The sequence below is a fragment of the Protopterus annectens genome, chromosome 2.part0, assembly GCF_019279795.1.
Source record: "Protopterus annectens isolate FY-2018-M chromosome 2.part0, PAN1.0, whole genome shotgun sequence".
NCBI lineage: Eukaryota > Metazoa > Chordata > Ceratodontiformes > Protopteridae > Protopterus > Protopterus annectens.
This window is the reverse complement of record NC_056728.1, coordinates 1,538,387,776-1,538,415,666: the sequence shown is the minus strand read 5'-3', so window position 1 is coordinate 1,538,415,666 and position 27,891 is coordinate 1,538,387,776.

The window sequence follows — 27,891 nt, the reverse complement described above, 5'->3', positions numbered from 1 at the left end:
TGGTAGTGCTGTATCATGTGTTCAACAATTACATCAGTTTCTGCAGCACTGAATGGTGGCAGTCTGGTGTGAGCCATCTTCCTTGGAAGGCATAAAAATGTAAACAGGTCTGAGCAACTCATACAACAGGGTTACCATAGTTTTTCATACACATCTCTGTCTCCCCCCACCATATCAGCTAAAACAAACCCTTCACACAATGCAATTGGTATGTCGACAGCTTACCTACAACTGAGACATATGTTGTATTGTACCACGCTTTGTGCTATGTGTTTGTAGCCATGTTCCCTGTGGGGACACTGTCTTTGCTGGCCTGTTAGACTATTTCACCTGCATGCCATTGTCAGTGCCACTGTGTGTGTGTGTGTGTGTGTGTGTGTATCTATATATATATATATATATATATATATATATATATATATATATATATATACATATATATACATGTATATATATATATATATATATATATATATATATATATATATATATATATATATATATATATATATATATATATATATATATATATATGTACATATATGTGTAGATATATCTTGTGGGTTGTTATATATCTATATCTATATGAGTGTCTGTATATCTGTGGACATACACGTCTATATGTGGGGTGCATACAGACATCTGGTCAACATTCTGTAACTCTCTTTCATTCACAGCTGCACTATTCTGCCTTGCTGCAACACAGACAGGTGTCACATGTGAACACAGACTAACATTAGGGTGATATATATGGTGAGAAATTGCTGGTAAGCCTATTATACACCTATGACATACACCTATGGCATTTCTGTATGTTACATTGCACATTAACATGACTGTCCTGCAACTGGTGTGCTCTGACACCCATGTGTCTATCATGATGGCAGTACTTCCACCACCAACTATTGCCCACACTAACATACCAAACACAGATATTATGGCTTACATCTTTGTCATTCATTGCTGCTCTGCACAGTTGGCAGGTATGTCCCACTGCCTACAGGGACAGACAGTATTGTCCAGAGCAGTTGTTTAGCAAAACATCATTACAGGAACAACTACAGATGGCACATATAAATCTTTCCACATCATATATTCTATTATTCTATACCACATACTACATTCAATTAAATACATATATGTTTTACATTCCTGTATTTTTTTTCTGACAGCTTTCTGTTGTTTTTATTTTTCTCTCTGTCTCTCTCTCTCTCTCTCCCTCTCTTCCACTCTCTGTCTCTCTCCACATGCAACCTGCTGTGTAGTACTTCAGATAACCGCTGTCATGGCAACCCAGTACTATAAAATACTGACTCATATGTGCGTTGTCCCTTAGCCTTTCCAGTATGGAGGACATCCTTCCTGTATGTGGGCAGCAGTGTTACAGGCAGCAGGTCGCAATATCTGTTACAGCAGGACTTGCAGACACAGGCCAACTACACATTTATATAAGGTTCCAGACCCACAGACAGAGTGAATAGTGTTGTTATGTGCATTGTATATTGCTGGTATTGCATTGTTTGTGTGTACATAGTAGTTTAGGATGGAATGCAGTCTGTCTGCATAGCTCTCAACTGTGGGCCTGTCCACATGATGGCCAGTGGATTGTATATTTGGTTTTGTCTGTGCACCACACAGGTCTTGTCCTAGATATATCACTGGCAGTCTGTCTGTTGTGTGCTGTCAGTACATGGCTACATCCATTTGTGTTTCTGATGTCTTATTCCTGCATAAGGGTATGTTGCAACAAATCCTGTAACACCAGCAATTTCCAGGGTGTGTAATAGCAATATTGCAAATATGGCCCTGTATTCCTGCCTCTGTCCTCCACATACATGGCAGGCTTTATCCTGCTGTGATACAGTTAGGGGTTGTTAGGTAATGGCCTATCATTATTTACTGCTAGCATTCCTGCTATCATCCCAATCATATCGTGGACTTCCACAAAATATGTTGGTCAGGGTTCATACATGTGACAGATACAGTGACATTACCACAACTAATACATTTTCCCCTAGAGCTTGACTACAGGGTGTAATTGGAGGCTGCTGAACTACATCTGTAATTGGTGATTGTTACTTATCTTGAAGGGAAATCCTTTGTCTACTGTTGTACTAATTGAAGGCCTTGGCCTGGACACCATTGTATGTTATGTATCCACATTGCTTGCATCTACTGTTTTGTGTGGGCCTTGCATTCATCATTGATTACATATTTCAAAATGTATGTGCTGTAAGTAATGGCATACATTATTGTATAGTACACAAATAAAGGTTTTCTGTGTATGCATACCCGTGGGTGGTGTCATGTCCTTTGAATTGTGAGTGGGTATATGTTTAATGTAAGTCTTCTCATTTGTGGGAATGGTTGCCACACTACACATTTCACAGGTGCCAGTTACAGGGATTGTGGCTGAGGGATATACTTTGCACCCAGTACTTCCACACTAATTCTACATATGTATGGCTACTAATACCTTTTGTCTGTGTATATGTGTATCTACCTATATATATCTCGAATATTTTATATATATATATATATATATATATATATATATATATATATATATCTGAACATATTTGTCAATGTATAGATGTGTGTGCATATCTGAACCATTGTAATGTGTACTCATTCCACATTGTACATTCCATACGGTAGAATGACTTGTTTGCATGATATGTTACAGATATTGCCCTGACATTTTTCAGGTGAATTGGATTACTGTTAAAGCATTGTAGCTATGTTGTGGAAGGTCCTGAAGTCAAGAACTGCATGTGCTGGATATTGGATTGCATAGCATATCTGTTAGGGCTGTGGAGTGGGGTAACATAGCACTAATTACCAGGTATCCCTAATTTGAGCCCCCACCTCCATTAACAGTGCTTATGGTCTGTTATGTTGTAGTGAGTGGTTCAGGAATTTGTTCCCATGTGGAAATGCTATACACATTTCTATTTGTGTATGTATGTATATATATATATATATATATATATATATATATATATATATATATATGTATATCTACATAATTATATATGTAAACCCCCTATATATATATATATATATATATATATATATACACACACACATACATATGAACATATTTATCTCTCTATATACAATTGATGTTATATGATTATTTGTGAGTCGTGTATATATATATATATATATATATATATATATATATATATATAGCTGTCTATCTGTCTACATTTACAGATGTATATCTGTCCATATGTCCATGCATGTTCGGCTCATAATTTTGGCCTGTACCTCATTCTCTTGGCAATTGACATGGATGATCTCAGGACTGAAGTCATTAACTAGTGCCGACACTTTTGTGTTTCAGACGTCATAGGTTATATAGGTTAGTACTAGGCTAACTGCCCTTGTGAGCCATTTTTTCCCTAACCAACCCTATCCAGAGAGACTCAAACCCTGCACCTTGTGTTTGAAAGGCAAACACCTTAACCATTAAGCCACCCTCCCATCTCATCTCCTTCAAAATATGTGTTTTAATACATATAACTGTTTAACTAGCAACATTGTAAGTGTATAAGAGCAGTATTTGACATATATCCCTATTTGTACCCACATTTTGGCACACTTTGTCCAGAATTCTTGCATTAAGAGGTTGTGTGGTATGATATTACTACATTTCCTGTATTGTTGACTGATTGTGCTGGATGATATGTTTGTGAAAACATCAGTGCTATGTATATCTGCCATAGCTTAATGGTAAATCACTTTGTGTATGGTGTGCAGGGTCCTAGGTTTGATCCTTGCATAGGTTGTTTATTTTGGTGCTGGGCCGAACACGGGCCGTTGGATACGGAGTGATTAAGGCACTTCAAAGCAGTTGTGAGCAGGTTTGCACTGAGCTAAGCATTGCTAACTTCCAGTTACAGTGTCTTACACTCAGCTTCTATATTGCTTAACCTGTCTAGGCAGTGCTTACCCCAATGCAAATAGGCTTAAACCCACTTACTGCTGATTAAAAGTGCTTACTTTTGCTTACCCCCACACTAATTTCTTTAAAAGAAAAGAAAAAGGGGTTGATAGGACAGTGGTGAAAAAATGGGCACAAAGAGAGAAAGACAGTAGGGAAAATAGCCAGGGATATGCAGGAAGGGTGTAGGGAAGGTCCATAGCTGCCCATTTCTTCTACAGCAACAGCTGTGCATATACACTGGATTTGGAGGTAGATTTGGACACTCAAATCCCTGGGTGGGGTAGGAGGGGCAGGCTCACCCTCTTATTGCACCACTCAGCCCTCAAGCTAGCATAGCTGGTCTTGAAACTCCCTGTCGAGCTCCTTACACACCACGGCCCGGACCTGACGGTGGGTGACAGGTACCTCTCCACTCCCATTCCCTGCTTCCGTTCCACCTGAAGGTAGTGCAGGGCCAATGGAGGAGGAGGTCCTAGACTGGGCCCCAGATGTGCTGGTGCCTGGTGCCATGGCCAGCTGAGGTGGGACAGGTGGGTCCGCTGGCACCAGCCTTCCCATACGAGCTATGGTGTTGCAGTTTTAATAAAGATATCAGTTAGTCATAGTTAATAGCATTCAGGATTAGTTATAACAGCATGCATAGGTATTCCCATTGACCCAAGACACCAGTCTGCAACAGTTGCAGATCAAGCAGAACACATGCATATATGGGACAACAGTGGCCATTACAACAGCATGCAGGTTTCATTGATAGCAACAGGCTACCAATATGGGAGTATTTTAACAGGGCACATGCATAGAATCAAATGTGAATATTTATAAACCAATAGGACATATGTCCCAACAAAAGTTTGGAGTGTACACATTCCCAGTGAGGTGTGTTATACGGTTATTGTTGCACATATGGAGGGGGTGAGAGAAAGGTCAATTACCAACTAATATATCCCTGTAGTTTTCACAACTTTCTTAGTCACTGCAGTGATCTGTCCCTTACATGTATTATTACACTACTCAATGTCCTTACTTTGTACAGTGGTATGTCTGTAGATTAGTATATGCGTGGACTATGTGTTACATATAGTCTACACCTCTTACCTGTTATACCTGTTGAGAAAGTTTTTGTTAACACTACCTGACAATTTCTACACATACTCCCAGATTCCATGCTTGTAGACAAGTATATACGTGACCTGTGTTGTACCTACAGTCTACACCTCTTACCTGTTATACCTGTTGAGAAAATCATTGTTAACACTACCTGACAATCTGTACACATCCCCCCAGATTCCATGCTTGTAGACTGGTATATATGTGACCCGTGTTGTACCTACAGTCTACACCTCTTGCCTGTTATAGCTGTGGAGAAAAACTTTGTTAACACTACCTGACAAATACTACACATATTCCAAGATTCCATGTTGATGTTATACACATACCTAGCAATGCTTTATTGCACACACTCTGGTCAAGGCTTGACAGGATGCAGGTGTTAATGTAACATATTTTGGAATAGATGTTATACACTTTGGATGAGATGCTACAATGACAGGTTTGTTTCCATATACATTCTCTTTTTATGTTCAGGTCTGACTATCCACTATAAGTCAGTATAAGCTGTCTACATTTCTTGGATCATCACACTGATTTGTTAGAGGAACAGGTTACCAGGAAGCAAATTTGGGCCATTTATCTGGACATGCTGGACAGATCAGAACAGTTGAGGGGTATGACTATGCATACAGCTGACCACCTGAACATTCTGCCACAGTCTGTACAGTTGATGGTTATGATTATGCTTACAGCTTACTATCTGAACATTCTAGCAAATTATGTACAGCTGTTGGGTCTATTTATGCATACAGCTTTCTATCTGAACATTCTCACAAACTCTATACAGTTGTGGGGTATGATTATGCATACAACTTACTACCACTCCTGGGATTCAAACCCCTGCTGTGTGTGGTAAAGGTATTACAGTTGACATCACAGTACACTGTGCTATCAGGGAATTTGTGTAAAGCATTCCAGTGGTTTCTGTCTAAGTCTCCCTCAGTTGTTCTATATGACTGACCTCTTGGGACTTCCAACATTGTTATACTGACCTTCCTACACATTTTACCTGCATTCAACAGTGTGGGTAACACTGCTTAATACAACAGTACTATTTATAGAATACAGCACTACAACAACATATGTAAGATGGATGTACACAAGCACTCCAGGGATTATACTTTATTCACAAGATATTACACCTTTATTTCCACGCAACCTATATGACAGTCTTTCTGCTATATTGTCTGGTTTATTCAGTACATCCCATACACAATATATTTTTATACTGGTACAACACTTTCCAGAACTGTTATCTTTATTTGTTATGACAGTACATGCAGGCATATTATTAACTTGCCTTGCGACACAGCCTTTGCAGCCTAGCAGCATGGGCTTGTTGGTTCTGCAGCTGTCAGAGAAATACAGTGATATTTATCCATTACCTATCCATAGTATACACAAGCTAGGCAATCATTATCTACGTAGTAGAATGGGTACTTAGTGCTGGGGCATCAGCCATCTGCCTTGCTTCTTGGATCCACTGGTCCAAGAGATCACCCCTCCACCACTTCAGGTCAGCATGGTGATGGCTGACCTGCTCACCAGTCCGGGGGATACCAGTGGCACTGGTGAGGTCGCAGGTGAGACTGTCCCAGGCCTCCACTTTATACTGAGAGCCCTGGTACTGGCCCTGCAGTAGTCTCTGCTCATGGTGTTTTACCAGGAAGCCATACCATGAACTTGGACTCCTGGGTGCCCCAGCGCTGTGCTCTAAATCAAGTGCCTTCCACAACTCCAGCCATTCTGCCTACAGTAGGGAGCTGAAACCAGTTATGAGAATTATTGGTGGTTGTGGGGTTTAAATATGCCCAATTTTCCATACTTTCCTGTGATTGGATGGTTTTGAAAAGGCTAAGCTATGTGCACACCTGCTTAACTAATGTTGGCATTGTTTAAAGGGGCATACCATTAGGCAGATTGAGTTAGCTGGCTGACACATTGCTTAACCTAACTAAGCTGAGCTGTGCAATGCTTAGCGTTATTTAATATTTCATTTGCATTATATTTTCCTTTTGGCATTGCTGTATTATTTGTTACATGTTATATATGTGTCTGTTTTTTGTGATTCATGTGTACATACACTGTATGGGGTCATGGGGACTTCCACACTTTATTAGTATATCACCTCACATCTGGCCTTCCTGCAGTACTCCAGTTCACATATTTATGTTATGTAGTGGGTTATACAATAGCACACTGTACATACATTCCTTTCACATGTTCAGTTTGATTTTCCTATGGTGAGGATTTGTTTGTTGAAACCTCAATCTTATGTACTAGTATGATGGCTTAGTGGTTCACTACTGTGACTGTAATATACAGGGTCTTGGGTTCAAGACTTGCAGAGGCTGTTTATTTTGTTGCTGGGCAGAACATGGGCCATTGGATACAGAGTGATTAAGGCACTTTAAAGCAGTTGTAAGCAGGTTTGCGTGGGTTTGTGTGGAGGTAAGCACTGCTAACTTCCGGTTACAGTTTCTTACACCCAGTTAGCTTCTACTTTGATTAATCTTTGTAGGCACTGCTTACCCCCATATAAACACACTTAAACACACTTACTAGTGCTTATATATGCTTACTACTGCTTATTTGTGCTTAAACATGCTTACTAGTGCCTTATTCATCATGACACTGACACTACACATGTACATTTAATGCAGTACTCCAGTTTATAAATATATGTTATTTCATGGGTTTTGCAAAAAATATTGGTTATAATATGCTTTGCCATGTAAAGTAGATTGTGCTACAGTGGGACTCAAACCAGGAATGCCTGCTCATTAGGAGAATGCTCTGCCCACTACAATATTGCTGTGCTGCTTCATTTGCATATATCTTCCTTGTTATCCTCTTCAGCCTTTTAAGCTGCTTTAACCATAGCTAGGCAATGTGCACACCCACGCACCTATGGTTAGCTGTACTCGGATTTAAAAAAAAAAAATAAAGGGGTTTCTTCATTTGATTTTTATGTACTGTTCCTGTTGTACACATGGGGGACTGTTGGTGGGGATATGCGGACACATATGAGTGGTCTTGCTCATTTATTTCCACTTTCTGCTGTTCTACATTGCAGGGGCATGTTTATTCTGAGAGCTCTGCTCTCAGACACACCCCTGGTGCTCGTACACGCTCCATGTAAGCCTAGGAGGTCGGGCAGTGCGCCTTCATTAATATGCATGCCATGCCCCTGTCCTGCTCCTAAATGGGCACTTCCATGCAGGACTGTTTCTTGCTCAATTTATTGTTATTTTAGGAGTATGAAATAGCCTCTAACATTTGAATCAGTGTAATCTATTACTTATAGCTGCAATCAGCTATACCTTGACCCAGGTTTTAGAATTTAAAGATGCCAGAACTTTCTAGCAGATCCTGTATTTATATAAAATGACTGCTGTCCTGCCAAAGGATTGCAGCCAAACAAACTGAGCTGCTTTTCAACGGCTGTCATGATGCACTGCGTATTACAGCTCTGTTAGTAGAAATACCAAACTGTCTTTTTAAGTGCTCAGAAACAGTCTAAAGCTTGGAAGACTGGTAGTGTTTCAGGTTCAATTTGCATTGGGTAGATGTACTGACCTTGCCTGGTCATCATTCTAAATAAATTCCCAGTCTTTATGATATGGTAATAATGTTAATTATACCACATCTAGTCTCTACACACTGCTAGGATGGCATGAGTTGTGAGTATTCTAACTTAAAAGACATATTATTGTAACCACAGTTCCTTGGAAGGTAAACAGTAATAGGATACTAGCTTATATGAACCAGTGACATTTAGCCACATTCTGTAAATGCATGGATTCATTCAGTGTGATCTTATTACAGGAAAGACACACTTTCATCTGTGCCATGCACATCTTCTGTAAATGCAGGATTCTTAAACTGAAATAGAAATGGTACAGTCTGAATTTCTGAGAAGGTATACAGAAGTATATTTACTGTCTGGTTGTATGAAAACTGCAAGTAGATGCATCAATAATCCTTGTTAAAGTGGATTACAGTTTGGTTACCTGAAGACAAGGTCAGATAAGGATGCTTTATATAACAAGAAACAAAATGAAGGAGCACAGAGGACTGCTAAAGCACAGCAGGATACTAGGCATGCTATGTGACCATTTCAGGACTTGCATTGGCAGCCGAGTGATCAGCTGAAACCAGTTTAGGATAATTATTTTGTTTATTGTTTATCAGAATAGGCTGAGTGGGAAAAGGCCATTTTCAGTTAAAGTCTGGAAAGAAAACTTCCAGAAATATTACATAGAACATTTAGAGAATGAGTGAGAAATAATCATTTGAAATGCTGAGACCCACTAGAGTGAGTCCCGAAACATGGAGACTGAAAGGCCAAAAAATGGACTTACATATACCATGCTTGAAATGCTCATTTCTCACAATATTCCCTTTTCCTCCAGGATTTGGAGATCTTGAAGCTGGTGTATATAAGTTAGAGATTTATGGGAGGCTTGCCCCCCCTTGCAAAAAAGAAGATTAAAGGAAAAGAGTCATGTTTGTGATTCGCTGTTCTCCCGGACTATTGGTCTTTTTTTCTGCATGTCAGCACTCGTCATTTCAAATGACGACATTTTATTAGGGACTGGCATGAGGAGCTGAACTGCATCGGTATCACTTTATCACTAAGTACATCTTTGGCAAAGCATTTATCATTACTTCTCCAGTGAATAAAAGTTTTAGTGGTGCTAAGTTTTCATGAAAGCCATGTTGCTGTCAGATATCTAATTGCTGTTCAAAGTGTCATGCTTTGAAAGAAGGCCACTGCAATTACATGCACTTTCCTTAACAATGTGAGTAGTAGTAGAAGTTTATTTAACTGACAATTATTTGGCATCTTATAGTCTGTCATTGATACAGTAGCTGGATTAAAACTGTGAACAATGTCGAAACGGAGTGCACCCTTCATAAACCTTCAGCTGATCCATTTCACATTTGCTGCCATCAGCAAGAATGACCTTAATAATACTAGCGGTTATCTAAGGTTTTAGCTTATTGAATAAAGTGTTTTCTTGATTACAGAAGATAGTACTTGCAGGGACAATGTAGGAATTGAATGAACGAAGTAGACAGAGAAGGGATAAGTGAAAACATGAAAATAATAACTGGACCATTGCAGATAGTATGTCCACAAAGCATTTGAATTTTGGAAAGAATGCATTGATTGCAAACTCTTTTTACTATGGGTAGACATTTTACAGATGTTCTTTAGGTTTCTATATTGTACAAATTCCAGTCAGCTAGCATACATGAGCTGTTACCATTTTCCTGGACACTAAACTGAAAAAAAAGGTAACACTGTAATTACTAATAAGGAATGCATTTAAATCCCCTCTTCATTAGAAAGGCCATCTTTTTAGAATTTGTGTCCCAGAGGTCGCTGCTGGTTAAGGGCAGTGCACCACTTCTTAATGTACACCTTGTGTATGGGCACAGTGCACTAGAGAGAATGAAACACTGCATAAAACACTAACTCGTAGAGTGACACACCAGCTTTTATGAGAGTAATAGTGGCAGTCTTTTCACACATTTCAATAACAAATGAAGTAGAACTGCAAAAAGACTTGATATAATAAAAAATAAGTACAACCTTACGATATCACAGTTTATTTTACACGGTAACATCTTACTTTTAAGTTATTGCTAACAACTGATATTACTCGACAAACCCATCTCAATATTAAAAAAAAAACTCACGATTTTTCATAATTTTCCAAAATGGAACACTGTGAACCAATAGACATCAACATTCAAAATTTGCAATGTAGGACTTAGACCATGCTACAGCAAGCCCTGCTAGAAATCTAGCGCAGATTAATTACTTCCAAAGAAAGAGACCTTGTAGCTGTTCTCAGTGGCTGAAGCTGATTAAAGCATTTCATCCCTGTGCAGATGTTTTGACTAAGCATTGTAGTCAGACTGGGAGAAATCAGACAATCACAGTTTAAGTAAATTCACTAAGGAATGAGGATTGCATCATCTGGAGGAATCCTGAGTGATTATTTCTCATAGAAACTATATTAAAACCTGCAATCGTGCACATCTTGAGTGATTATAAATCCTAGAAGGTGTTTTAAAGCCTGTAATCATGTACATCCTGTAGTCCCTGAAAGTAACTTAAAGCCTTTAGTCCTGTACACCTCAAGTGATTAATACTCCAATAAAGTATTTTAAAACCTGTAATCCTGTACATCCTGAGTGATTAATACTCCAATAAAATATGTTAAAGCCTGTAATCCTGTACATTCTAAGTGATTAATAGTTCTGGAAAGTATTTTAAAGCCTTCAGTCCTGTACACCTCAAGTAATTAATACTCCCAGAAAGTATTTAAAGCCTGTAATCATGTAAATCCTGAGTAATTAATAGTCCCTGAAAGTATTTTAAAGCCCTTGGGATCTGTACACCCCAAGTAATTAATACTTGCTGAAAGTATTTTAAATCTTGTACATCCTGAGTGATTAATAGTCCCCGAAAGTATTTTAAAGTCTTTGGTCCTGTACACCCCATGTGATTAATACCGCCATAAAGTATTTTAAAGCCTTTATGTCCTGAGTGACTAGCAGTCTCAGAATGTATTTTAAAGCCTATAATCCTGTTTATCCTGAGTGATTAGTAGTCCCAGAAAGTATTTTAAAGCCTTTAGTCCTGTACACCCTGTGTGAGTAATACCCCCATAAAGTATTTTAAAACCTGTACAGCCTGACTGACTAGCAGTTCCAGAATGTATTTTAAAGCCTATAACCCTGTACATCCCGAGTGACTAATAGCCCCAGAAAGTATTTATGTTCACAGGTTCATAGGTAGGTACTAGGCTATCTGCCCAAGGGCATTTATAAGCCTAGCCAGAGTGTGTTGGCTTTTGCCTCCCCATTGATTAATTGTCTGTCAAGCAGAGCCAAAGTGAAGTGATCCCAGGGGTGTATTTTCTGTTACCCATCCACTCATCAAGGTTTCTCTTGAAGAGTGTTAGTGAGGGGGTCTGCCTAATGTAGTTTGGAATTTTCTTCCAAAGCATGGGGAGACTCTGTGACAGGAATCTATCCCTCCAGCATGTTCTATTTATTGTTGTGGTGAGGTTTAGCTCACTAGAGCGCGTGGCTCACAGTGACTTGGATTTCTTTAGGTGGAGCATGTCCATCAATTCTGAGTTGGACATGGCTTTGTAAGTCAGGCAGAGATCACCTCTGAGTAAGCGATATGCCACTGAGTACAGCCAGAGTTTTTCAGTCGGGCTGCATAGGACATATGTTTGAGGCCAGTAATCCTCTTGGTGAGGTACTTTTGTGGTCTCTCCAGCTGTTGGAAGTAGCTTGTGAGGTACATCCCAAATGGGGCACTGTACTCTATGATGGGTCTGATGAGTAAAGGGGCACTATAACCTCTTTATTTCTAGATGTGAACCCTTTAGTAATTAGATGGGCCACATAGAAGGATTTCCTAACTACTTTGGCAATATGATTGTCAAAGGAGAGATTACTATCTACCTGGGTCCCCAGATCTCTTATTACCTCTTCTGTATTAAGGGGGCTGCCACCTATGTGGTAATTCGTGGGTGTTTTGTTTTTACCAAACGGGATGACTATGCATTTTTTGGCATTTAGCTTGAGGCCATGATTTTGACACCAGGTATCTGTCTCAGTAAGGCCCTTTTGGAGGATGTCTGTGTCAGCCGGAGAGTCAATTATGGCTCCCAGTGTGCAGTCATTGGCGAACTTGGTTAGCCATAGTCCTCCTGTGTTTGCCTGTACTTCTGAGAAGTATATGCTGAACAGTAGGGTTCCCAGGACCGAGCCTTGCGGGACACCACTTGTGACTGGTTTAGAGTCGGACCTGGAGCCCGCTATTCTTACCATGTGAGTTCTGTCTGTAAGCCAGTTGGCAACCCATCTTGTGACATAGGGGTTTATGTTCAGGCTGGTGAGTTTTTCTGTAATACCTGAGTGGGGAATGGTGTTGAAAGCCTTGGCGAGGTCAAGGTAGGCTGTGTGAACAACCTTTCCTTCGTATATGGCCTTGGTGACTGTCTCAAAGAAGTCATCCAGGTTTACTAGGCATGATCTTCCCTTAACAAAGCCAAACTGGGTCGGGTCAAGTGTTTTGAGGTTCCCAATGTCTTTGTTAATGAGTTCCATGATGATGCGTTTCATAGCCTTGCAGACCAGGCTAGTCAGGTTTATGGGGTGATAGTTACCAGGGTCAGTTGTGACCCCTACTTTGCAGAGTGGAATAACCATTGCTGTGCGCCATTCTATGGGCAAATAGCCTGTGGAGAGGCTGAGTTTGAACAGCGTGTTTAGGTGTGGGGTTAGTTCATTCTGTAGTTCATGCAAGACGCAGCCTGGGACACCATCTGGCCCCACTGACTCTGTGTTTTTGGCTTTTGAAAGGGCTATTTTCACCTGTGCATCTGTGATTTCTGGGACACTACACTTTTCTGGTATTGTTGTGGGCCCTTTTGGGGGTGAAGTTTGCACTGAATCTATCTGCCAGGATGTTGGCAATATCAGTAGGTTCAGTATATTTTGTGCTATTTTGCACTAGTTCAGTGCATATCTGTGAGTTGCCACTTAAATTTTTTAACATAGCTAAAGAAGCCTTTGTGATTATCTTTTGAATCCTTGGCTATTTTTCTTTCAAAGTTAGCCTTGGATGATTTTATGAGGGACCTTAGTTTCTTAATAATAATGATCAGGGATGTCCTTCCCTCTTGGGATTTGCTTTTTCTCTGAACTAGTTTCCTCCTTCTATTGTATAGCCTGTTTATGGCAGGGGTCCACCAGACTGGTTTCTTTCTCTTAGAGGAGTGAGTCTTGGTTTTGCTAGGGATGGCACTATCCATGCATCCTTGTAGGTGCTCATAGAGTGCATTTGTAAAGGTTTCTACATCTTGGGCAGTGTTATCCTTTAACGTGAGGGCTGTGAAACTTACCGCCTCTGTCTTAAGTAAGGCGAAGTTTGCTTTAGAAAAGTTTTTTACTGTGGTTTCCTTAGTTGGGGGTGGTGGTGGGGTGTGGACATCCAGAGTGATTAGTTTATGGTCTGATCTAACCAGTGACGGGTTAACCTCTGGTGTGGAACACCTGCCGCCCATGTTTGTGATGACCAGGTCCAATATGTTTTCACCTCTGGTAGGGGAGTTTACCAGCTGATCCAGGGAGTTTTAGTTGATGAATTCCAGGAAGCACTGGGCCTGGGAATTTGTACTCGAGTAGTTTTCCCATTTAATGATAGGGTAATTGAAATCTTCCAATATCAGGGTATTCGGTAGGCCCTTCCATGTTTTCCAGTGTCTCCAGAAAGGTGGCGTGTTGGCCCTGGGTCATGGAGGGTGATCTGTAGCAGGCCACAATTTGCATTGCAGATTTGCCCAATGTTAGTTGCACATGGATGATCTCAGAGGTATCATGCTGTGCCACTAACCTGGAGGTGTAGGTATCCTTCATGAATATGGATACGCCCCCTCTTTTTGTGTTTCGGTCCGTGTTCTGTGGCGGAAACGTGTGGTACGAGTTGTAGCCCGGTAGTGCTGGGGTGCTCTCTGGAGCCTTGAACCAGGTTTCAGTTACTGCACAGATGTCGACATTCTCCATACTGAGGAGTGCTTCGAGCGCGTGCATCTTGAGATTTAAAGCATGTAATCATGTACATCCTACCAGATTAATAATCAACTCAGAATGTATTTTGAAACTTGTGATTCTGTGACAGTTACTGGCAGAAGAACTATGTCTTGGTTCATCAGAAATGATACTGGATAAACGTAATGTGTCAAGTACGTTAAAGAGTATCTTGTCCAAGATGCAGTTTTGCTTGGCTTTTGATGAGAGCTGAGCTATGTTAGCAACTAGCTATAGCAGATTAATTTGACTGCTTATATAGCCATATGATTCAGGACAGTGGCATATCACTCTGCAGTTTGTTCACATGTTACTGAGTGAGAACACATGCCAAGTAGGATGGATCATATCAATAGTAATTTTTAAACCGCTTTAATGTCATACTTTATCAGTTTCTGGGCCTGATTGCAATCATTGTGCAGTAAAAAAGTTTCAGAAGGTCACAACATACTGGTAAGAAAGCTAACACACATGGCTAGACAAATTTTCGGGAAAAAAGGAAAGATGGAAAATTAGAAAGCATATTGGATGGAAGAAACTTTCAGACAGGTTCCAAAAGATGAAGGCAGTAGAGCAGAAGCAGTCTGCTAAGAGGGAAGTGATGTCCCAGTCTGTTCTGTGATACTTGCCCTTGTATGGTATAATAGGATGCCTCTGTTACAGACAGGTGAGGGAGGCAGCTGTGATAATGTCTTGTAATGTGCTGAGTGTATTGCAGCTCCCATGGTTAACTCAGCACATTGTCACAGTCTCCATTATTACATGCTTGGTGCCTATTGTGATTTCAAAATGCAGTACATAATGTAACTGCATTAAGGATGTATGGCATGCTCACAGCACCAAAGGTGAATGAAGAGCAGTTTGGAAACACCCTGCAGATGCAGAAGCCATAAGTTATTACTTGAGTATATATAATGCTGTTGGTGGGAGTTCTGAATGAAACATATACCGATGTACAAATGTACAAGATCCAGTTTACACACTGAAATGGGAAGTAACACCATGACACCAGGAAGGCCTCAACTTTGTTCCTGGGACAAGGAGATAACAATCATGTGGAATGTTAAACAACTGTATAAAGACACAAACGGTAATTGATACTGCTCAGATATGGACTGATGCCAGGTTTGGGGACCAGTGCCATTTTACATTTCTGTGGCACAGGTTGCCATTGATAAGGGGGGAAAGGAAAGAATGTGACTCTTATAACATTGGTATGAGGTGGTGGGCTGTGCTGTGGCATGTTTAAAGAACACCATAAACATACTTTTTCTGCACTGCCCCTGGCCTGCCTGAGGTTTTATCTTACCGTTGTGGATATTTATAGGTTTTGCATACAGGGGTTCTCCCTGCAGGACACATATATAACTTCTGTTGAGAATCACTAATTTTTAGTTGCTCTAGTGATTCAGACAGTATGTATTCCAAATTTGTCTTAATCGCGACTAAAGACTGTATCTACCCACAAAAGCTTAGACATTTACTCATTTGCATAAATTGCCCAGCAAGGTATGAAAGACTTTATTCAGAATTACCAACATATTATTTACGTTTACAAGCTTGTTGCCCCAAAAGGGACGTTAGTCCCTTAAACGAATGCCTTTGTATTAGAAGGGGTATATCAGCAATTGTTCTGAACAACAGTAGATGTGAAATCATTTGCTTATTTATTTGTACTTATTTTGTGCAGAATTTGTTTTAAAGCAGGACTTTTTTTGTGGAGGGATTAACTAACCATGAAACAGTTGCACAAGGCAGTTTATATAAAGTCCTTTGTGCATACAGATGATCAAAATATGGAACAAATGAAGTTTTCAAAAAAATAGGCAATGAGAAGTAATTAGAGTGTGATTTGTTCATATCTGACTAACAGTGAAGGTGGAATGATTTAGAGGAAACAGAAAGTAATGCAACATTTGAACATGAAATACTTAATTTAGAGCTACATAAACTAAATGAACATGTTAGAATTGCTTGACTTGTTCAGAAGTTGACTAATATGAAAATGAAAATTGAAACAGATATGGAGAAAACACTGCTTTTTTTCTGAAAATGCCACAAAAAGCCAAAATTGCTATTAAGGCTCCATTCTATTAAGAAAGTGGCTCCTGAATAAAAGTTTGAGGTAGCAACGACACAAACTGATAAAACACAGATACTATTCCTGTGTGTGTATAAACAAGGATGGCCACTCCTGCTTGGCAGAGAATGAATATGGAAAATTGATGTGAAGTGTTTTCCTGTTAACACATTGAACACGTCTCTCTAAATATACCATAAACCTGCTTTTCTCTCACTTTGTATTGCAATTTTTGTTTGTATTATACTAACTTACCTTTAATGTTTCTATAAACTGGCTAAAATTTCTCTAACTACTAAATTATTGTCATATAACTTGTATTTATTCTTAACCAATATTTTTTTTGTATTATGTCTTGTCAAACAGGGAAATACTGACAGCCCAGCTATCAGAAATTTTGTAAATAATTATATGTCATTGTGAATATTGATATGATTTATACAGAAGTGTGTGTAAAGTACTGAGCTAAAATGTAACCACAACATGCCCTACTGGAATAGAACAGGCATGTAGCTGCACTATTGTGACTGTTTAGATGCATATGTTTAATGGAAACTGGAGCACAGGAGGTTAACTTGAAAAAATTCAGAGAAAATAGTTGAAATTAAAATTGTTTTATTATTGCGTCATAAAATTTAGTTTCAATGCAGCAAGGAGACAAGATGTTTAGAACTAGGGTGCCTTCTGCATTGTTTTGTAAGTGTTTTATTGTTTTATGTCTCCTAGCAGTTGCAAACATCTGAAGGCTATGTGTTTTCATAGAGAGATGCTAAATTCTGTTAGGTTCTGACAAAGGGGGTTTAGGTTGGGAACTGAAAGTCAGATGACAAAAAGTGATGTCATCCAAGCTAACCCAGCAGTAATATTTAACACTAATTTAAGAACTATCTCAGAGAGAGAGAGAGAGAGAGAGAGAGAGAGAGACTGTGCATTTTGTATCTGTCTTTGACCTGACAACAACATCCATTCATCACCTTCTGGTCTTGCCTTGCTGTAAGTAAGTTTTTAGGGCATAGTAACTCTTTTATATTCAGATAGGACTATAGTAAAGTATAGCTTGGATGTTTTCTTTATTTATTTGAGACTGTCCTGCAATGTTGTTTTAAATATCTCCTGTGATTTTGAACTCTGATGTAACTGATTATTTACTGAATATTGTCTTATTCTTTTATTATTTATTATTAAATATATTTAAACATTTTTATTGTGGCTGGTCTGTTTAGAGATATTTAATCTCTTAGTTTACTTGCATATCTATATGGTGACACTATACGGGCCACTCCTAAATAGCCTTGCTCTTGGTCAGACTACCATTTGATTAATTGTAACATTACACAGTAAGATTGGACACCCTTTGTTAAGGGTCTTAAAGTAACTGATAGGTACGGGCTGGTGGCAGTGGAAACTACCTTATAGTCTGGGAAGAAGGGGGCATAGTGGAAACTACCTTATAGTCTGGGAAGAAGAGGGCATAGGTAGTAAACCTGTGCCAGCCTTTCCCAGGTGTGTGTGTGTGTGTGTGTGTGTGTGTGTGTGTGTGTGTGTGTGTGTGTAGATCATACCTTAAAGTGTGTGTGTGTCAGCTACTTGGGCAGGGACAAGAAGCACTGGTTGGACTGAGAGAGCACTGGAGGTCTTGGCTTGGCCCTTCAGCTGTGATCTTACCGTATAGCTGTGCCAGTGAGGAATCTTACTGGGGATCTGAAGAAATAGGGAGAAACCAGCCCCAGACTGACTGTGGTTTCTGTGTGCTCTTAAGGGAAATTGTATTTTACTGTGTGTGTACTTGTCATCCTCCCAGTGTGTATGTTCCCCACTATTGCCAGTGGTGAGGATTGAGGCTCCTTGATTACTGGGCCAGTGCAGGGGTGTCACATATTAATTGGTTAGCAGTGGTGGGATAGCCACATCACATATTTATTGGCTTGTAGTGGTGTGGATATTGAATTCCTGTAGCCTGTAAACAGTGGTCACTAAGGAAGGTGTTTGTACTCAGTCAGCCACACAGTGAACATTCAGAGTTTCATTTCACAATTGTTTTTTTTTTTTGGTAGCTTAGTTAGTCAGGGAGAGCAGGCAAGAATGTCAGAAGAGGGGTATGGCAAGCTGACAAGGAGCCAGTTGGCTGAGATGTGCCAGGCTAAAGGTCCAGTGCATACCAACCTGACTAAGGCAGAAATGATTGTAGCCTTGGGTACAGCTGCATCACAGACCAGCAATCAGGAGGACAACCAGGTTGGTCTTAGAGATATATAACTCTTAGAAAATGGACAGTTCAACCTATCTACAGAAAACTTAAAAATCCATCTGGAGTTAAAGAGACTTGAACTGGAGGCCAAACATTTGGAAATAGAATCAGGAGAGAGACTGCGGCAGGCAAAACACATGGAATTAGAAGCAGCAGAGAGACTGAGTCATCTGGAAGCTGAAGAGAATGAGAGGCAGAGGCAACATGAAAAGGAGATGCTGGCTCTTTGCCAGCGTCATGGAGGTAATGGGGAAGGGAGTAACTGAACACCAGAAGCAACAAAGGTTAGTAAATTTCTTCCACAATTTACAGAGGAGGATAATTTTGATAGCTTCATTCATATGTTTGAAAGGGTATGTAAACAGTATAATGTTGACCAAGGGCTCTTGGTACAGTTCCTGACCCCCTTACTCCATGGTAAAGCTGTAACTGCTATTTCTAAATTGTCTGATACTGATTGCTTAAATTATAGTACAGTCAAAAATGTTTTTTTAGAATGTTTTAAGTTAACACCTGAAGTTTATAGGAAAACATTTCTTGAGCATAGATTCAAGGCAGATGAATCTGTGTGTGAATATATTGCTGAACTAAGCACTTAATTTCATAGGTGGGTGAGTAAATGTCAGGTCACCACTTTTGAAGGGCTGGCAGACCTTTTGGTGAGGGGAACAAGCCCTTAGCACTTTGCCTGAGGGCATGAGAATCTGGTTAGCTGATAGACAATACAGTACTGCAGATGACTTGGGGAAGAAGGGAGACCTATACCTAGCAAGCAGGGCATCACTGCACAGGAAAGGGATACCCAGTGCTGCTCATAGGTCTAAGGGAGCCCATGGTGGGCAGCCTAGACCACACTACCAGAGTCCGCCAGTAGCAGGGGAAGCCACTATTCCAGGTACATGTCCAGGAACAAGGGTTAAATGCTTTAAATGCAACCAGTGGAGCCATGTAGCATATAGATGTCCACAGAGGCAAGGTGGGGAATAAAAGGTGGGAGAGCCAGCAAGTGGGAAAGACAGAATGCCAGCAGTAAGTTGTCTCGAGACAACAAGGGTATCAAACTAACACAAGAGGTTATCTCCTATCTTAGTAAATGGGAAGGAGGCCATTGCTAAGAGAGACACAGCCTCTGACATAACCATCATGAAACTGCAATGGTTAAAGAGGAGCACTACTTGCTTGGGCAGTCTACTCCAGTCAGAGCTTTAGGAGGGACCCCATTCCAAATACCTTTGGCTAGGGTTCACCTTGACTGGGAGGGTGGAAAAGGAAGCAAGCGAGTAGGTGTGTTTAAGGATATCCCTGCAGATGCCCTGATAGGGAATGATTTTGATAATGCAGTACCTTGTGTGCATGCAGTTACACGCAGTCAGGCTTGGAGACAGGCTTGTGGGTCTGGTAGCCTGGGCGGGATCCAGACAGACCACACACTTGAACCCAGGACTGATGAGGTAGTTACTTCAGGGAGGGAGCTACTCAGTAGCAGTGAGACTGAAGTTGAGCCACAGCTGCTTGTGGGTACTGATGTTCCCTTGGACAGAGTGACTGTAAGGGCAGAGGTGAGTAGTAGTACCCAGGCTGACAGTGAGGCACAGTTGACAGAGGATGCCAGACTTCCTGTAGAAAGTGAGCTGGGAAGGGTTGCAAAGAGAGAGTTGAGACAGGCTCGGCTCTCAGACCCTACATTACAAGGCCTGAGGGAGGTAGCCAGGGTAGCAAGGTATACTGGGACAAAGGGTTACTGTATAGAGAGTGGACCCCTGAGGGAGGACTAAAGGGTGAGAGAATGCAACAAGTGGTATTGCCCAGAGTCTGCTGACTGGCACTTCTAGCCATTGCCCATGATATTCCCTTTGCAGGCCATATGGGCATAAAATGTACAAAGGTACGTATTATGTAGAACTTTTATTGGCCTGGGATTTCCAAAAATGTAGCAGAGTACTGTAGGACCCATAAGCAGTGCCAAAGGCAAGGCCGGAGACAAGAGAAAAGCTCCTTTGATGCCTTTGCCTCTGATTGAGAAGCCATTTCAGAGGGTAGCTATGGATATTGTGGGGCCTCTGAGTACCCCATGTTTCACAGGGAAAACGTATATCCTAGTGGTAGTGGATTATACTACCAGATACCCTGAGACAGTGGCTCTGTTCTCCATTGAGCAGAGAAGGTGGCAAATGCTTTGTTAGAGATTTTCAGCAGGGTAGGTTTCCGAAAAGAAATACTGACTGACAGAAGTGCCAGTTTCATGTCAGACCTGCTGGCTTGCCTGTGGAAGCACTGTGGGATGAAGCACCTAAAGACCACCCCATACCATCCCCAGACTAATGTTCTTGTTGAGAGGTTAAACTCTACACTCAAAATGGTGATACGGGGATTAGCAGAACATTCTAAGAGGGAGTGGGACAAATATTTGTCCCATCTGTTGTTTGATTACAGAGAGGTTCCCCAGGAATCCACAGGGTTTTCACCCTTTGAGTTGCTGCATGGGCATAGTGTGAGGGAACCTCTAGATTTGATTCAAGATGAGTGGGAGGGTGAGTGTGAAACCCACAAGGAGTCTGTTGTGGTATATATCCTAAACCTCAGGACAAGGCTCAGGGAGCTCATGCACTTGGCCCAGGAGAACCTGGCAGAAGCCCAACAACAGAAAAATATCTGGTATGACAGGAATACTCGAGCTAGAGAGTATGTGTGGGTCTAGCAGGTAATGGTTCTCATTCCTGTCAGACACAACACGCAGCAGGCAGCTTGAGAGGGACCCTTGAAGGTGGTAAGGAAGGTCAGTGATGTTAACTACATGATAGAACTGCTAGGCAGAAGGCATGGGCATAAATTGTACCATGTTAACATGATGAAACCTTACCATGATAGGGAGGCCCTCGTGCTGAATATCTGCAGTGGATGGCAGGAGGAGACTGAAGGGAACTGGTGACTGATCTCCTCAGTGAGGCTCGGACTGACCCTCAGTGGAAGGGGAAGCAATGTCCCAGCAGTTATCCTCTGCCCAGGTTTGAGAAATCTGAGCAGTGTTACCCACCTAGTCAAAAATAGGGGAAGCAGCCTCAAGTAGTAGACCCATAACAAGTGGTGTACCCCAGGGATCGGTCTTGGGGCCTCTGCTGTCTGGGATATACTTCTCAGAGGTGCAGGCCAAATCTAGTGGGCTATGGCTGACCAAATTTGCAGATGACTGCAAGGTGGGTGCAGTCATCAATTCCCCTAGTGATGTGGACTTCCTCCAAGAGTGTCTCACCCAAACAAATGCCTGGTACCAGAAACATGGCCCCAAACTGAATGCCAAAAATGCATCATCATCCCTTTTGGGAAGAATGACATCCCACAAATTATCACATTGATAATATGGCACTAAGCATGCAATCAGTCGTGAGGGACTTGGGACCCCAGGTTGATAGCAAACTGACTTTAGACCACCATATTGCCTCCACTGTATGAAAAGCTTTCTACATGGCCCACCTCATTAGTAAGGGTATCTCATCCAGGGACAAGGTGGTCATAACATCCCTGTATTCTTCCCTTATAAGACCGATTATTGAATACAATACCCCTTTCGGCATGTACCTCAAAGCAAATGCAGCAGCTGGAGAGACCAAAGAGATTCCTCACTCGGAGCATCCAGGGCCTCAAGCATCTACCCTACACCGATAGGCTAAAAGTCCCGTCCCTCTACTCAGTCTCCTACAGACTCCTCAGAGGTGATCTCTGTCTGGCATACAAAGCAATCTCAGACCCTGCCCTCATGGGACTGCTGCATATCTGCAAGTCAAGCTCCACTCAAGTAACCCACACGCAAGACCTCAGTCTGGTCTGTGACATCAGTAGGGCTTATTGGTGGGACAGATTTGTGTCCCAGAGACTCCCCCTTTTGTGGAATAGACTCCATGTAAAGAAGAGTACTTCATTAAACCTTTTTAAGTGCAACCTGGATAACTGGATGGGGAACAGAAAATACACCGCTGGGATTCCACCTATGTCCCTGCTGGACATTGGCATAGGGTGCTGACTTGTGGGAACAAGGGCTAAATTCTATGCTAGGCTTGTAAGGGCCTCAGGGTCAATAGACTAGTAACTTCCTATGATCCTATGATCCAAGGAGTTTGGGGACATGTTCACAGGGGAAACCAAAGTACACCCACCCGGTGCAGCACCATGTGGATACAGGGCCCCAAAGGCCTATTAAGCAGGTCCCTTATAGGGTGCCTGAGAGAGTCAAACAGACTCTGAGGGATTATATACAGGAAATGCTGGAACTAGGGGTAATCCAGGAGTCCAGCAGTCCCTGGGATTCCCCAGTGGTGCTGGTACCAAAGAAAGATGTCAGCACCAGGTTCTGTGTGGACTACAAAAAATTAAAAAAATCACACAGAGTCAGATGCTTACCCCATGCCTAGGAGAAATGAAGCCCTAGAGCAGCTGGGTGGGGCTAAGTGTCTTACCACTATTGATCTTACCAAGGGTTACTGGCAGGTGCCCTTGACTCCCAGTGCTAGAGAGAGGTCAGACTTTGTGACTCCTTTTGGCTTGTATGAGATCACTGAGATGCCCTTTGGGATGAAAAATGCCCCAGTGACTTTCCAGAGGCTGGTAGATCATATAGCAGCAGAAGCAGGAGATTTTGCCCTTGCTTTGCTGCTGGATTACTGGATACTTTAAAACCGGATGCGGAGTGTAGGGTAGTACTGATTCAAGGAAATTATACCGTCAAATCATTTTATAAACAAGATTCCTCTGTGATTTCTGGAATCATTGTAGACAGTTCAGAAAGCTAAGCTGCAATTACCTTTTATCTTTCTGGGGACAGGAAGAGAGAGTTTTTTAATGCTGATGTTGTAGGCTAAAATAGATTCTGTAGGGGAGGATCTATGGCAACTAATATAAAACAGCTTCAATATATGCCTTTCCCTCAAAGAAAGAAAGAAAATAACCCTCCTTACAGACAGTTGTTTGTGGTTTCAGGATCGGGTCCTGCTGTTGGCAGCATGTATGGCTGAAGACAAGTTACTTATTCTCTGCAGGGTACAACTGTTTGGGTTTTGCATTTGAATCCATAAGTTGTCTGGGGGTGGGGAGCTGTCCTTTGTGCAGTTGTCCATTTCTGAGGATATCAGCCTGCAGGGTAGGGACAGGTGTCAAGAGGGCTAGTTCTTAAGAAAAGACATTGAGTAGGTCCTCACAGTAGGGAAGGCAAGGTTGTGCACAGAGGATCAGACTGTTGTTCTCCCATGAGTCCGCTGATTTCTGGACTATTTATTTACAAACTGGGAAGGGAAGCCTGAAAAGAAAAATGTACCGCCAAGCCCAAAAAATCCGGTGCCAAGCCCAAAAAGAAGATCTAGAAAAAGTCTAAGGCTAAAGCCACCGCAAAGGTGAAAAAGCCTAAGTCTGTTGCCAAACAGAAAAAGGTTAATAAGCCAACCAAGGCAGTAGGTGCAGCAAAGAAACCGGTTAAGGCAGCAAAGCCCAAATAAAGGCAACAAAACCAAGAGATAGACTGTTGAAAGAATGAACTGTTTAAAGCAGTGCTCGCACTAACATACAGCGTATTGGTGCAAAAGTATATTACCTTTCGCTTTTTTGTGATATCAACTGACTGAAATAGGACATTTTCTGTTATTAAATTATATTTTTGATCCTCTAAAAATTTTTTTTCTTTACTCCACATTCTGAAATGCATGGCAAATTGCTAGCTGAGTTTGGCCGTTAGTCATTTTGAATTTGAGGACACGCCCCTTCCAAGTATCTCGTGTGGGTTATGTTTCATATTTTGGGGCTAGTCCCAAGTGTTTTTCTTGTGGGAAAACTTAAACTGCTCGACCAATTATTTGCTTGCATAATGTTACACTGATCACAGCTCCTTTTTATTAGTACCTTAGCATATTTATAAGTATTTAGCAACACAATTAAACTACTGCATAAAATATCCTGAAAACAGTAGCAGTCTTACAAAGAGGTAATAGCAGCAAAAAAGCTACACCCCCTCACCTCCCCCTGTATCTGGATCAGAACACTGCCTTTACCTAAATGCCACTTCCACCCTAAAATGCAAGTTCTACTATCACTTCTCTTGTTCACTCTCACTACCTTAGCATACATCACATCCATACATACTAACATACCACTAGATAACACTTCCAATCATACAACACATACTATAGCACATACTAAAGGCCACATAGGCTTTACCATCTGTTGTACATTATTTAATAATTGTATTATATTGCACACAAACAAGACCTACCTACCAGATCCTTGCATTAGAAAAACTCCATGGAGATCCTTCATAGATATAGCACATATAATTAAACATATTCTGATTATAAAACACAACACTTTTCATCTCAGGAGACATACATCCAAACCCAGGACCATGTAACAACATACTCTCAAACAAAGTAAAATCTGATCTACTGATCATTAATATCAACACCAGAGGCATCTTCATCAAACTCCCTGACCTACATGCATTTATAACCACCTACTCCCCTGATATACTAAACATAACAGAGACCTGGCTAAAACCTAGCACCCAAAATGAAGAAATTCTCCCACCAGGATATGATATCTTAAGGCTAGACAGAACAGGTAGGAAGGGAGGTGGAGTAGCAATTCGTTTCAAAAAATCACTCAACCTTCAACTTCTACAAACCCCTCTACCCAAATTTCAAAATGCTGAAACCTTAGGCTCCGTTTTAGCTATAAATCACACACAAAAAAAAATAACATTCTCTGTAGCTATATCCCTCCAGGAAACACCCCCATAATTGAAGAAATCCTTCAATGGGTCAGACATAACCTTCCACAAGAGACTATTCTACTAGGTGACCTAAATATTGACTGGCTAGCCTGTAACTCTAACAAGCCCACCAACCAAATCAACCTGTTTGAATTTAATCAGCTTATTCAAGAACCCACCAGAATAGATACAAAATCCCAAAAGAAATCCATTATTGATTGGACACTAGTGAACAGCTCCAAACAAAACTACCAGACAGGATGCCTACCATATGGTCTTAGTGATCACCCTACATTCCTCCTAAGGAAACGTACCAGCATTCCCAAGCCTATAATCTATAGACAAATCAGGGATGTCCACAAACTAAACCCACAGGATCTAAACAATATATTAAAACAGTGCAACTGGAAACCTCTATGAACCTTAGGATTAGATCAGGTGGTGGACTGCTTTAACAATATATTCACTAGTGTCCTCAATTCAGTTTTTCCAATATGGAAAATTAGGGCTAAGGCAAATTATGCTCCATGGCTAAGTAGGGACACAAGAGTCTTACTAAAGTCTAGAGATAAGGCCTGGAAGCAATGGAAAAAGGATAGCTCTAACCAAGCTAATCAAAACTACAAACAAGTTAGGAATCTGTCTAAAAAACAAACCAAACTTGATAAACAAAACTACTTCCTTGGTCTCCAAAACAGACATTCAAAAGACCCCCCCAAAAAAAAAAATGTTGGCATGCTATCAATTTTCTATTAAAACCTGGAAAAACAACCACTCCTACCCCCATCTCCCCCAATAATAATAATAAAGACATGGCTTCCCAACTTAATTATCACTTTACTAACTCAATCCAGATGTTGTCCACCCAACTATCCACAAATAGCTCTTCATCTGCCTCTAGTAAATGTCCAGATGACATGACTTCCTTCACTCTCTGAACTGTTTCTAGCTCTAAAATCAAAAACCTCCTTCTAAACTTGAAACCTACCACTCTTGCAGCTGACAGTTTACCTGCTAACTTCCTAAAAATAGCAGCTGAATCCTTATCTTACCCAGTTTCAGTCCTTATCAACCGATCTATTCAAGAAGCCTATGTCTCTCTACTATGGAAGATATCATATATTATACCTCTACATAAAGGTGGCAGTTCTTATGATTTCTCAAATGACTGTCCAAAAGCCATACTTCCTCCCTTACCTAAGCTTCTTGAGAAATGTATTCACTCCCAAGTTATGCACTTCCTGAACAGACATAAGCTCCTTTTCACCAGTCAACATGGCTTCCGCCCACACCACAGCACAACTACTGCTCTTCTCTCTTTTACTAATCAGGTTAACCAGCATAGAAACAATAATAATTATGTATCTGCTATTTTTTTTAGATCTCTCCAAAGCTTTCGACATGGTCTCACACACAAAACTATTAGATGCTCTAACCTCCCTATCCTTTGCCCCCTCTGCCATCTCCTGGTTCAAAAACTATCTCTCAGACAGACAGCATTCAGTCCAATGGCAACGTGAACAATCTCCTCTATTTCCAGCTACCATAGGTGTACCACAAGGCTCAATCCTGGGCCCGCTACTTTTTTCTGTCTTCACAAACAATCTACATACTGCCACACAGCAGGCCACACTTATACAGTATGCAGATGACTCAACACCTATCTGCTCAGCCCCATTTCTGAACACCCCACAGCAGGTGACCCAAGAATCCTTTACCTCTGTTGAAAGCTGGATCACTGACATCCAACTTATTCTAAAGCCAAACAAGACTAAATTACTCCTGTTCACCCCTAATAAATCTAAATCTACTTGCCTAACTTTCTCTATCACTTCTAGAAATGGCACTGTTATCAATCCTACGGCCCATACTAATCTCCTTGGGGTAGAAATAGACAAAAATCTTTTCTTTGATGTCCGTATTGCTGATACTATCCAAAAAGTCCATAAAAAAATGGGAACTCTTTATAGACACAAGAATTTTCTCACAGACAAAGCACAAATCACCTTAGATCAAACTCACCTACTGTCTACCCTTATGTATGCAGCACCAATCCTGACCCACATTAGAAAAACTGACCTTGACAAAATTGAGTCATGTTATAACAAAGTTGCCAAATTTGCTAA